Source organism: Amia ocellicauda, chromosome 14, assembly GCF_036373705.1.
Source record: "Amia ocellicauda isolate fAmiCal2 chromosome 14, fAmiCal2.hap1, whole genome shotgun sequence".
Taxonomy (NCBI): domain Eukaryota; kingdom Metazoa; phylum Chordata; class Actinopteri; order Amiiformes; family Amiidae; genus Amia; species Amia ocellicauda.
In genome coordinates, this window is record NC_089863.1 from 15,976,266 (window position 1) to 15,988,850 (window position 12,585).

Sequence of the window (12,585 nt, forward strand, 5' to 3'; positions counted from 1 at the left end):
GGACAGCCAGTCTGAGGGGCGAGGCGTCCGGAGCTGGGGACCCCTGCAGCGTCTCCCCAAAACCACCGCCGCACACCGCACCTGGGGGGGAGAGAGAGAGAGAGACACAATACTTTGAGGGGATTGCGTGGAAAGCAGGGTGAAGGGTGCGGTGGGAATGGGGAGGGTAGGTTAACAGCTCTGAGTAACTGTGTAAAAGAAATAAAAGGGGCAGTGCTCCCATCACTGCCCCTTTCATTTCTTTTACAGTTACTGTAATCAGAGCAGGACAATGGGCAGACGGACAGGCACTCCTCACCTGTCTGTGGCGTAGGACAAGGCTCTTCTGTGCTTTCCACTTCCAGGATGCTGAGTTAATGGGCACCTCCACTTCTGCAGGGGAAACACAGAGGGAGAGGGTTTAATACAGCAGCTGTGATAGAAGGGACACAGCAGAGAGAACTGCAGCTTTTCAATGCTTTAACTCCAAAGCTGCAGTGTGCTTTTGTCTGGATTCATTTCCTGCAGATGACCACCTGCCTCGAAACTGTTTAACGGCAATAAACTCCCCTCCATGTCACACACACACACACACACACACAGCCACTTATAAAGGTCACCGCAACAACAGAGACATGTTGCCCCCCCAGTTGTTCGCAGTCACTTCTAAACCTCGCTAGATTATGTCTAGCCATCCCCGAACACTATTACTATGGTCACCGCGGCACCAACAACACTGTCCCTGCATGCAATTTAAATAACCTGTGTTCACAAGACCAGCAAACAATGCAATTTTCCTTTCCCACCGAGTAGACGTATCCCCACGGCCCACATTAAGGAACAAGATTACTACTGTGCTGATTTTCGGACGCAGGTAGAGGGACAGCTCACTGTACTACAGCACAACGCTACAGTCTAACACAGCACCAGTCGGCCCACTGCACTACAGTGAACTTCAGCACAGCCCACAGCTCTGAGCTGAAATACGGCAAAGCACACATAGGCCTGGTAATCTGATAACTGGACACAAATCCCTGCTCTCCCTGCCTCAAGGCTTTTTTAATCTATCCTTAAACTTAACTACAGCCTAGCCTGTGGGCATAGATCAAACAATACTAAACAATTCAAACACATGGTCAAAGAAATTGGTTCAAACCCAAAGGTTGGAGACCTCAGACAGACGTGCCACTCTGAGCCATGGGGCTTTCCATGCCAGCCGCTGGCACCCCCCGATCTCCGTCCCCAACCCCAACAGCTCGGGCTGCCCGAATCCTCAACCCGATTGGTAATTTGGATTCATTGTGGCTGTGCTGCGTTCAGCTCTGAAGATTATGTATCGTCTCTCTTTAGCCACAGGAGGCCCGAGACATTTAGTCTTGGTTGGCACAGCTAAATTATGGTCAGTTGCTAAAACTATTTCCAAAGTTATCGTCATTATAATATATTTTTATACACCATTTCTTATTCATCAAACCATTTCAATGACTCGGAAGGTGAAAAATCGACCCGATTGACTAGGAGCCCCAGTACACGCGGGCCACCCCTGTATTCGATAGACGCGTTCAGTGCAAAACCCCGCGTCAGTGCGGAGGAATGAGACCCCGCGGCTCCAGCTGGCAGAGTGTCTGAGGGGGCTGACTACACCTCCTGCTCTGTTGTCTCTCTCCTAATAGGCAAACTTTGCGTGGGTGAGCGCCAAGCGCCAAGGCCTGATAAGCAGCCGAAGCCTGCAAAGTTTTCGGTCCATGAGGCTGACGTGAACATAAGCGGGTGATGAGTGAATATATGTATGTTAAAGTAACCCATACCCCCAATTGCAGAACTGCCAATTGTATTAGTCCAGTTAAAGAATAGATTTGATTTACTGGAGACACTGGGGATGAAGGGCTGACCAGACAAACGGGCTCGGGAGACAGGAGACAGGACACATGGGGCTGGGGTCCTGGGGTCCAGACCATTTCAAGGGGTATTTCAGTATTTCAAGGGGTAGTGGGCACTCGTGTGGGGGCGTCTTACAGTAATATGTGACAACATACTGGCATTAGCCTCAATGAGCTCTTAATTGAATATCTCAGTTCACAGGAGGTTAACAGTGACAGAACACCTTTTTATTGTGGTACGAGGCTCACTTCAGGGCTGCCTGTGTGTGTTCACTGTGAGATCTGTGGAGAGGGGGCTATAAACCTTCGCTTCCCCAGCCACACTCACCCTGGCAGAGACGGGCTGCGGCTCAGTCCCACTGCCTTTCCAGAACTGGAGGAGGAAGGGGGAAGAAGATGGACACATCCACACGACTGAAAGCGCTTAAGTGTGGATCCAGCAGGTTTAAGGGGAAGCCTGCTTCAGTGGGACCTGCATGTGGTGCTCAGTCCTGCACTACCTAACCGGAGGCACTGAAGACTGCAGCCCAGCTACCTTCACAGTCCAACCCTGGATGGAAAGCCTCTTCCAGCACGACTAGTTTATGGCTGAAGCGTGCTTACCAGAGCAGAGGCACATAAAGCACACAGCACTAAACATCAAAATGCTCCCGATCTTCAGCGACTTTCACTACCAGTGCCCTGGACTCCATGCCCGCCAGGCCCCCCTCAGACGCGCGTTGGGAAGTGATTTATGGGAAGCAGGGCAGCCTCTATTTATAAACAAGCGGTGCCAGTGCCTGTGCCAGTGGCTGTGCCTGCTGCAGCCGGGCAAGCGCTCCCTCTCAGCCAGACAAAAGCGTGCAGAGCCGTGCACATCAATAATACACCGCTACCGATACTGCGTCTAGGTGGTAATAATTCATAATCACCAGGCACTTCTGTGAGGAGGGCGACGTGTACAGTCAGGGCCTATGTGCAGGACCGCAGGCGAGCCATTGTGTACACCTGGCCAGTTGGGTCTTCTTTCCCGATCCAGAGCACTTCACTCCTTTTTCAAATGCATTGCAATGGGCACACGCAACGCTGCTTTTTAGTGTGGGGGGCGCATGCAATGCAATGCAATGCGCATGCACCGATTCCCCTTCCACCCCCCCGCTACCCAAATAAAGCGCTTTCCAGCACTCAGACGCATGTGCATGTGTCTGCTTTAACCCCCGATCTACACGGATACTGTGCAACTTCCCTCACTGGCGGGATCACAATGCCGCTGCAGAGCGACCTTCCCGGGGCTGCCGCTGCCGGCTCACGTTGTCCCGTAGTGTTACGTAACGCCGGCACTGGCCTAATTTCTATTGATCGCTCTCGCATACAGTCATGTAGTGCTAACCCCCACCCCCAGCGCAGCCCAGTCTTTCCCCGCTCTCTCGCACACAACCCCCCCACCGCACACGCCTCCTCCTCCGCAGCCGAGGGAACAAACCCCCGTGACGTCACCCGCGGGGTCACGCACAGCCCGAAATAACCCCGATATTGTCCCAGCACTGCTTTTCCATTTCTGGACCCGGGCCGGACAGCGGCATGCAGGGCGAGCCGGCCATTGTGGTCACATCACGTTTTTTCCCCCTAAATACACACCGGAGGTATTTGCAGGGATAATTCCGCGCAGGGGTGCTCCAGGGGGGTCCGCGGGGGGCAACGCGGCGGGTCCGGACGGAGGCAGAGCGGGGAACGAGTCAACGCGATGCGGACGGCGCATGTGCGGGCTCGGTTCTGGACGGCTGCAGCGGCTCGGTGCGGGCGGGTTTGCGGGGAAGCGGACGCCGTTCCCCGGCCGGCTTTCGTGGGAATACCCTCCTGCCAGGCCAACCAAACGGAGCGGAGACGCCGTTGCTCATGCGCTGCCGCTGCCGCCTTGTGCGAGCCCCCCCTCGGCACCCCCCCTCCTCCTCCCCGACCCCCGCCGCCGCCATCTTCTCTCCCCTCCTACCTGAATTTTGGAGCCGCTTTCTTTCACTAAAAACTCGGGGAAGGAGTCGCCATCCGCCTGAAATCGTCCTCAATCCGTAACGGGGCCGCTCCAAACTGTCTCTCGGTACCCAGCAGGCTGCTGGCGGGACCGTGGGAGCCGGTGAAAGTGCGGGCTGACTGGCTGCGGGTCCGGACGGCGATTCGGCGGCGGCTGCGGGGAGGAGACTCGGGTTTCACCGAAATGGAGGAGCCGCCGCGAGGCTGCAGCCGCCGCGCCTCGCGAGAGCCGCCGCGCCGCGCACAGGCCGACGGGAAGTGTAGTCCCAGTGCTATCAGCAGTAGTAATTATGCGTCTGTTTTTGTGTGTGTTTTTACCACTTCGACTGTAACTTCTGCAGCTCCGCACACACTCTATAATATTTGTACTTCTCTCGTTTGTACTAGGATGTATGCTGCTGTTGTAGATTATAGACTGCATAGGATCCTGGGATCACTTAGTTATTAATGGACACCAAACGAGCACGATGGGGCGAATGGCCTCCTCTCGATTGTAAACTTTCTTATGTCGTATTGTTTTCACTGACTGCTTTTATCGCACGTTGTAATGTTTTGGAAATATTTCCCTGGCGAAGGGCATCTCCCCATGTGATGAATACACGGACAAGAAGTTACAGAATCAAAAGTAGTTGACAGTAGAAGTTGTAGCCGTAACTATTGCAGTGTGCTGTAGTAAAGTGTAGGATAGTGCAGTGTACTGCAGTAAAGTGTATGATTCTGTAGTGCAGTGTGCTGTAGTAAAGTGTAGGATAGTGTAGTGTGCTGCAGTAAAGTGTATGATAGTAAAGTGTAGGATATTGTAGTGCAGTGTGCTGTAGTAAAGTGTTGGATACTGTAGTGTGCTGCAGTAAAGTGTATGATTCTGTAGTGCAGTGTGCTGTAGTAAAGTGTAGGATAGTGTAGTGTGCTGCAGTAAAGTGTATGATACTGTAGTGCAGTGTGCTGTAGTAAAGTGTAGGATACTGTAGTGCAGTGTGCTGTAGTAAAGTGTAGGATACTGTGCCGTAAGGTTAGGTGTAGAATACTGTAGTGGAGTGTGCTGTAGTAAAGTGTAGGATAGTGCAGTGTGCTGCAGTAAAGTGTATGATTCTGTAGTGCAGTGTGCTGTAGTAAAGTGTAGGATAGTGTAGTGTGCTGCAGTAAAGTGTAGGATGCTGTAGTAAAGTGTAGGATACTGTAGTGTAGTGTGCTGTAGTAAAGTGTAGGATACTGTGCTGTAAAGTTAGGTGTAGAATACTGTAGTGGAGTGTGCTGCAGTAAAGTGTGGGATACTGTAGTGCAGTGTGCTGTAGTAAAGTGTAGGATACTGTAGTGTGCTGCAGTAAAGTGTAGAATACTGTAGTGCAGTGTGCTGTAGTAAAGTGTAGGATAGTGTAGTGTGCTGCAGTAAAGTGTATGATTCTGTAGTGCAGTGTGCTGTAGTAAAGTGTAGGATAGTGTAGTGTGCTGCAGTAAAGTGTATGATAGTAAAGGGTAGGATATTGTAGTGCAGTGTGCTGTAGTAAAGTGTTGGATACTGTAGTGTGCTGCAGTAAAGTGTATGATTCTGTAGTGCAGTGTGCTGTAGTAAAGTGTAGGATAGTGTAGTGTGCTGCAGTAAAGTGTATGATAGTAAAGTGTAGGATACTGTAGTGCAGTGTGCTGTAGTAAAGTGTAGGATACTGTAGTGCAGTGTGCTGTAGTAAAGTGTATGATTCTGTAGTGCAGTGTGCTGTAGTAAAGTGTAGGATAGTGTAGTGTGCTGCAGTAAAGTGTATGATAGTAAAGGGTAGGATATTGTAGTGCAGTGTGCTGTAGTAAAGTGTTGGATACTGTAGTGTGCTGCAGTAAAGTGTATGATTCTGTAGTGCAGTGTGCTGTAGTAAAGTGTAGGATAGTGTAGTGTGCTGCAGTAAAGTGTATGATAGTAAAGGGTAGGATATTGTAGTGCAGTGTGCTGTAGTAAAGTGTTGGATACTGTAGTGTGCTGCAGTAAAGTGTATGATTCTGTAGTGCAGTGTGCTGTAGTAAAGTGTAGGATAGTGTAGTGTGCTGCAGTAAAGTGTATGATAGTAAAGTGTAGGATACTGTAGTGCAGTGTGCTGTAGTAAAGTGTAGGATACTGTAGTGCAGTGTGCTGTAGTAAAGTGTAGGATACTGTGCCGTAAGGTTAGGTGTAGAATACTGTAGTGGAGTGTGCTGTAGTAAAGTGTAGGATAGTGCAGTGTGCTGCAGTAAAGTGTATGATTCTGTAGTGCAGTGTGCTGTAGTAAAGTGTAGGATAGTGTAGTGTGCTGCAGTAAAGTGTATGATAGTAAAGGGTAGGATATTGTAGTGCAGTGTGCTGTAGTAAAGTGTTGGATACTGTAGTGTGCTGCAGTAAAGTGTATGATTCTGTAGTGCAGTGTGCTGTAGTAAAGTGTAGGATAGTGTAGTGTGCTGCAGTAAAGTGTATGATAGTAAAGTGTAGGATACTGTAGTGCAGTGTGCTGTAGTAAAGTGTAGGATACTGTAGTGCAGTGTGCTGTAGTAAAGTGTAGGATACTGTGCCGTAAGGTTAGGTGTAGAATACTGTAGTGGAGTGTGCTGTAGTAAAGTGTAGGATAGTGCAGTGTGCTGCAGTAAAGTGTATGATTCTGTAGTGCAGTGTGCTGTAGTAAAGTGTAGGATAGTGTAGTGTGCTGCAGTAAAGTGTAGGATGCTGTAGTAAAGTGTAGGATACTGTAGTGTAGTGTGCTGTAGTAAAGTGTAGGATACTGTAGTGCTGTGTGCTGTAGTAAAGTGTAGGATACTGTGTCGTAAGGTTAGGTGTAGAATACTGTAGTGGAGTGTGCTGTAGTAAAGTGTTGGATACTGTAGTGTGCTGCAGTAAAGTGTATGATTCTGTAGTGCAGTGTGCTGTAGTAAAGTGTAGGATAGTGTAGTGTGCTGCAGTAAAGTGTATGATACTGTAGTGCAGTGTGCTGTAGTAAAGTGTAGGATACTGTGTCGTAAGGTTAGGTGTAGAATACTGTAGTGGAGTGTGCTGTAGTGAAGTGTTGGATACTGTAGTGTGCTGCAGTAAAATGTATGATACTGTAGTGCAGTGTGCTGCAGTAAAGTGTAGGATACTGTAGTGCAGTGTGCTGTAGTAAATTGTAGGACACTGCCATAAGGTTAGGTGTAGAATACTGTAGTGGAGTGTGCTGTAGTAAAGTGTAGGATAGTGTAGTGTGCTGCAGTAAAGTGTATGATAGTAAAGGGTAGGATATTGTAGTGCAGTGTGCTGTAGTAAAGTGTTGGATACTGTAGTGTGCTGCAGTAAAGTGTATGATACTGTAGTGCAGTGTGCTGTAGTAAAGTGTAGGATACTGTAGTGCAGTGTGCTGTAGTAAAGTGTAGGATACTGTGCTGTAAAGTTAGCTGTAGAATACTGTAGTGGAGTGTGCTGTAGTAAAGTGTTGGATACTGTAGTGTGGTGCAGTAAAGTGTGGGATACTGTAGTGCTGTGTTCTGTAGTAAAGTGTAGGATACTGTGCTGTAAAGTTAGGTGTAGAATACTGTAGTGGAGTGTGCTGCAGTAAAGTGTGGGATACTGTAGTGCAGTGTGCTGTAGTAAAGTGTAGGATAGTGTAGTGTGCTGCAGTAAAGTGTAGAATACTGTAGTGGAGTGTGTTGTAGTAAAGTGTTGGATACTGTAGTGTGCTGCAGTAAAGTGTATGATACTGTAGTGCAGTGTGCTGTAGTTAAGTGTAGGATACTGCCATAAGGTTAGGTGTAGAATACTGTAGTGGAGTGTGTTGTAGTAAAGTGTTGGATACTGTAGTGTGCTGCAGTAAAGTGTATGATACTGTAGTGCAGTGTGCTGTAGTAAGGTGTAGGATATGGTAGTGCAATGTGCTGTAGTACAGTGTAGGATACTGTAGTGTGCTGCAGTAAAATTAGGATACTGTAGTGCTGCAGTAAAGTGTAGGATACTGTAGTGTAGTGTGCTGTAAAGTTAGGTGTAGAATACTGGAGTGTGCTGTAGTAAAGTTAGGTGTAGGATATTGTAATTTAATGTGCTGTTGTCAAGTGGAGTGTGTTGAAGTACGTTATAATGTTTTGAAAATATTTCCTTGGGGAGGGGCATCTGCAAATTAATACATAAATAAACAAAAAGTTACAGAATCAAAAGTAATTTTAACAGAAATTGTAAACAATAACTTTTAGATTAAGATTTTAACATCAGCATCAGAACACATCTGACTGAATATCCAGCAGTAATTAAATGCTCTGCGAAGAGATCTATACCTAATACAAATGTATAGATAATATGATATTTTGTAAGATGTCCTGGACAAGGACGTCTGCTAATTAATTAATAAATAAATAAATAAATAAATAAAGTGTAGTTATATATAGTGAGGGAAAAAAGTATTTGATCCCCTGCTGATTTTGTACGTTTGCCCACTGACAAAGAAATGATCAGTCTATCATTTTAATGGTAGGTGTATTTTAACAGTGAGAGACAGAATAACAACAACAAAATCCAGAAAAACGCATTTTATATATATTTGTAAAAGTTATAAATTGATTTGCATGTTAATGAGGGAAATAAGTATTTGATCCCCTATCAATCAGCAAGATTTCTGGCTCCCAGGTGTCTTTTATACAGGTAACGAGCTGGCATTAGGAGCTCTCTCTTGAAGGGAGTGCTCCTAATCTCAGCTCGTTACCTGTATAAAAGACACCTGTCCACAGAAGCAATCAATCAATCAGATTCCAAACTCTCCACCATGGCCAAGACCAAAGAGCTGTCCAAGGATGTCAGGGACAAGATTGTAGACCTACACAAGGCTGGAATGGGCTACAAGACCATCACCAAGCAGCTTGGTGAGAAGGTGACAACAGTTGGTGCGATTATTCACAAATGGAAGAAACGCAAAATAACTGTCAGTCTCCCTCGGTCTGGGGCTCCATGCAAGATCTCACCTCGTGGAGTTTCAATGATCATGAGAACGGTGAGGAATCAGCCCAGAACTACACGGGAGGATCTTGTTAATGATCTCAAGGCAGCTGGGACCATAGTCACCAAGAAAACAATTGGTAACACACTACGCCGTGAAGGACTGAAATCCTGCAGCGCCCGCAAGGTCCCCCTGCTCAAGAAAGCACATGTACAGGCCCGTCTGAAGTTTGCCAATGAACATCTGAATGATTCAGAGGAGAACTGGGTGAAAGTGTTGTGGTCAGATGAGACCAAAATCAAGCTCTTTAGCATCAACTCAACTCGCCGTGTTTGGAGGAGGAGGAATGACCCCAAGAACACCATCCCCACCGTCAAACATGGAGGTGGAAACATTATGCTTTGGGGGTGTTTTTCTGCTAAGGGGACAGGACAACTGCACCGCATCAAAGGGACGATGGACGGGGCCATGTACCGTCAAATCTTGGGTGAGAACCTCCTTCCCTCAGCCAGGGCATTGAAAATGGGTCGTGGATGGGTATTCCAGCATGACAATGACCCAAAACACACAGCCACGGCAACAAAGGAGTGGCTCAAGAAGAAGCACATTAAGGTCCTGGAGTGGCCTAGCCAGTCTCCAGACCTTAATCCCATAGAAAATCTGTGGAGGGAGCTGAAGGTTCGAGTTGCCAAACGTCAGCCTCGAAACCTTAATGACTTGGAGAGGATCTGCAAAGAGAAGTGGGACAAAATCCCTCCTGAGATGTGTGCAAACCTGGTGGCCAACTACAAGAAACATCTGACCTCTGTGATTGCCAACAAGGGTTTTGCCACCAAGTACTAAGTCGAAGGGGTCAAATACTTATTTCCCTCATTAACATGCAAATCCATTTATAACTTTTTTGAAATGCGTTTTTCTGGATTTTGTTGTTGTTATTCTGTCTCTCACTGTTAAAATACACCTACCATTAAAATTACAGACTGATCATTTCTTTGTCAGTGGGCAAACGTACAAAATCAGCAGGGGATCAAATACTTTTTCCCCTCACTGTAGTTCAGCTACAATATACTTCATATGATATATAACAACACTGGAGGAAAATGCATTTGATGGTAGTGTGTTACAGACAGCAATATATTTATTTATTTTTTATTTTTTTCCAACACCTCCCCAATCTGACAAGATCTGATTGCAGTTTAATGGACAATGTTTATTTAGCTAAACAAATTATGAATTACATTGTTTGACATTAAGGATGTTTTCTTTCCACTGCATCTACATACGTGTCAGTATGTGAGTGTGACTGTGTGCGTGTCCGTGTGTGACTTTACCTTCACCCACAAGTCTGAAATGGCCGATGAAAAGGACATGTCGGTTTTAATAAAAACTCAGCAAAAATCGAATCGGTGTCTGAGGGCTATTTTTCCCATTGGAATGACGAAGGAATATTCAAACATTAAAGCGAGAGTTGGCTTGTTCTGTAACTTTGGCTGTTGTGTCCCACAATGCACCAGGCTACTGCACCTGCTTTGCCCTGGATTGATTGTCATACATATGATTATATCCTTACCTATGGTCTAGTGTTTTATAGAATAATGTTGCAAATATAGTACTTGTAGTTACACTTATTGTTATTTTTGTCATCTTTCTCCAAGGGGACGTATGGTAAGCTCCTAGTAACCTAGCTAGTCTGATTAAACAGATTAATTGAATACTTTACTGCAGGCTGCACATTACTACAGGTGAACGGCATCTTGAATGCAAAGAATCCCATCAGACCACGAAGCCGAAAAATAAATGTAAATGATGTTACATCAGTAAAGTATAATTCAGCTCTTGGGACCCAGCAGCCCTGGCTTGAGGCCACCTATATGGAACACAAATATAAACACAACAATTTCAAAGATCTGAGAGAATTAAAGATCATATAAGGAAAGCAGTCAATTGTAATGAATCACTAGGCCCTAATCTATGGATTTCAAGTCTTGAGTTTTGAGGGAGCGTGCGACAGACTGCAGGAATGTCCACCAGAGCTGCAGGCGGGTCAAGACCCTGGTGAGGACGATGAGATGAGCTTCCCTGAGACGCTGCTTTCTAACAGTTTGTGCAGAAATTATTCGGCTGTGCAAACCCAGTCTCATCAGCTGTCCGGGCGTCTGGTCTCAGACGATCCTGCAGGCGAAGAAGCTGGATGTGGAGTCCTGGGCTGCTGTGGTGACACGTGGTGTCTAAATGATGTTATGGTAGAGAAATGAACATTCAATTCTCTGGCAACAGCTCTGGTGGACATTCCTGCAGTCGGCAGCCAATTGCACACTCCCTCCAAACTCAAGACATCTGTGGCAGTGTGTTGTGTGACAAAACTGCACATTTCAGAGCGGCCTTTCATTGTCCCCAGCGCAAGCACCCATCATGCTCCTGTTGAATCAGCTGCTTGATGGCACACCGGTCAGGCGGATGGATTATCTTGGAATAGGAGAAACGCTCATTAACAGGGATGTCACCTAATTTGTGCATAACATTTTGAAAAATTCATTTTTTTTTCTGGGATCTTTCATTTCAGCTAACACTTTACATGCTGTTTATATTTTTGTTTAGTATAGAACAGACTGTGGCACCCCACCACAACCACTGTACCTACCTAGGGTAATCACAGCCAGCAGCAGGTCATTGGTCGGATTTAGCCAATAAAATGGCTCGACCGAGTAATGAGTTTAGGTGGAAATGAGAAGACCCAGTCCCATGCTACACTGTATGGTAGGGTACTTCTACTGTAGTGTGCTGTAATAATGTGTAAGATACTGTAGTACACTATGCTGTACTCAAGTGTAGGATACTGCAGTGTAGTGCTATAGTAAGGTATTGGATACTATAGTGTGATGTAAAGTTAGGATAATGTAATGTGCTGTAGTGTAGTTGGAAGGTACCGTAAGTGTAGAATACTGTAGTAAAGTGTAGGATAAAGTGTAAGACACTATAGTGCAACAATAACTATAGTGCAGGGTAGTGTGTTAAGTGTAGAATACTGGAGTGTGCTGTAGTAAATAATGTATAGGATATTGTAGTGTGCTGTAGTAAAGTGTAGGTACAGGGTAGTGTAGTTGTGTGTTCTGCAGTGTAGAGTATCAGTGTCGTGGGCTGTAGTAAGTGTAGTGTGAGTATAGGATAGTGCAGTGTGTGCTGGGGTAGTGTACCACACCGTGCTGCAATGTAGTGGCCCTGGACTCACTTGTCCACATTTGGGTCAAACACACTTACCTGTGAAGTTATGTTTTCCCTTTTCTGTTTGGAATCAAAACCTCAATTATGACTAGGGCTGATCAACCTTGTGACCAGAGGTTCAATTAGGAGCAGACGGTGTGGCTGATGATGCAAGAACACAGTTAAGTATCCCTGTCCATGCACAACACTCCGGCCCACAATGCATTGCCCACACAGAAACACCACCCACACTCCATACAAACCACCAAACGAACACAACAGCGGCCCAAATAATAACAAAAACATTTAGATTTTTTTTTTTTTTTTTTTTTAAAGGAAATCCCAGGTGTTAAAAATGTACAAAATATTCTTATTCATATCATAGCAGTTTTTGTTGTTGGTTTTTCTTTGTCGATTCTCACTTTGCTTGTCATGTTTTTTCAGTTTTCAAGTCCGCTCTTCAAGTTTTAACCCCCACCCCCACCCCATTCCCTCCCTCCCTTTAATTCACTACATCACTTCATCCCTTTCGGTACAAAGTCCTGTGTGGGGACACTCTCTTCCCAACAGTTCATTGACAGTCCAGTATTGGTGATCCCAGAGTCCATGTC